Raw genomic sequence first — 1,681 nt, forward strand, 5'->3', positions numbered from 1 at the left:
TATATTGTTTTATATTTGAGATACATTTTTTCATTTTGATCTAGACAAAAGCACATTTCAAAGAAACGAAATTTTTTTTTCAGCGAACAATAAAATTGAAATATTCATAATTCATAGATAAAAAAATAATGTAATTTAAAAATTTCAAATTTGGATTTCATGCTAAATATAATTCACAATACCGGTTAAAATGAGTTTTGCCTGTATTTGTAAGAAAGTACTGTTACTAGACCAACGGTTGTGCAAGGAGGTGATTTGGTCAGAATCACGATCGACTGCCTGATTTTTACCGAATTGAAAAGACAGGGTGGCTCCAAAAACCCACAGGAGTGGAACCTACTCATGTGATATGTTATAAAGGCCTTAGGTTGTTGTATACATTATGAATTATGCATTCTTTATTTTACTATTAGATGATAATAATAATTTTTATTACAATTAATTAGTTTTCATTTTTACAAATTTGATTTATTATTTAGCTTGATTATTTCAATTTTTATCTGTTTAATTTAATTTTTTTTTTTTAGTGACCCCTTACCTGGTCATTTCTGATATTAGGTGGAATTATCTACAAGCTAACACTCTATTGAAGGCGTAGGGAAATTTTAAATTATATTCAAGGGATTGGGATAGCTCAGTGAGTAAGGCACTGCTCCAAGGACCCAGGTTCGAATCCGGCAAATACTTGTTTATTACTTATAATTGTTACTATAGCCGTGGGTTAATTCTTTGGGTTCGGAAGCACTTCTATGGTTTTGTTTTGTTGGGTTTTGGCTCCCAATTCCTGAAGAAACGTTAAATTTGTTTCATTCTCTCAGCTATATTACCCATTCAAGAAGTAAGGTCGTGAAATAAAATTTCTACGCTTGTACAATTAAAAGTCATTATAATTTCATCGAATTCGAAAATATATGGTCAATAGTCTTTGCTCTTATGATTGTCCTCTGGTTCAAAATATAATTCCATATTATATAGTATGGATATTAATCCAGAATCCATATAAATATAATTCCATGAAATTTAACTAAGTTTTCTAAAAAACAAAGCAAATCATCGATGCATTTCTAGTATTAATTAAGTAATAGCCTATTAGAATAATTAGAAATAATTATAAAATTTTCGAAAACTACTCTATTGAAAATTTTACATTTTCATGTGCCTTAAATTTCTAAGTAATTTAAATTTCTAGTCCTTCTCTTAAATAATTGTTGATATAAATTAGCAATAGGTTATAGGTTTTTTTTTAATATTCACCTAATTATACAGAATCTTGTTATTTCTTTGTTAGCATAAAAAATTAAACTCAATATTTAAGCAGATATTATAGCGTAAGATTTCCCTAATTGGTGACAACGTAAGTTAGGAGGGCAACTGTTTCATATGTATGAACGGCTCCAGCGGTAATCCGAGCCTAACAAAAACTAAGTGGCTAGGGTCAACATTTGAGCAGGATAAAAAAGAAGATTTACTTTGTTGAGTTAGGAGATATCCTGAATCCTTTACCTTTATCGGATCCTGGACATCATATCGCTGCGATCCCTTCGTCCATTTGACCGAGGATAATTCGGATATTGGATATCTTTTGAGAGATATCTGCCCATTTAATGGCCTCACAAAAGCTTGTTGGCTTCATTCGTTCGGGAATCGCAAAAATCACTTTATCATTAGTATAATAAATGTG

Source organism: Halyomorpha halys, unplaced genomic scaffold (genome assembly GCF_000696795.3).
Source record: "Halyomorpha halys isolate HHAL.00 unplaced genomic scaffold, Hhal_1.1 Scaffold342.1, whole genome shotgun sequence".
Taxonomy (NCBI): Eukaryota; Metazoa; Arthropoda; class Insecta; order Hemiptera; family Pentatomidae; genus Halyomorpha; species Halyomorpha halys.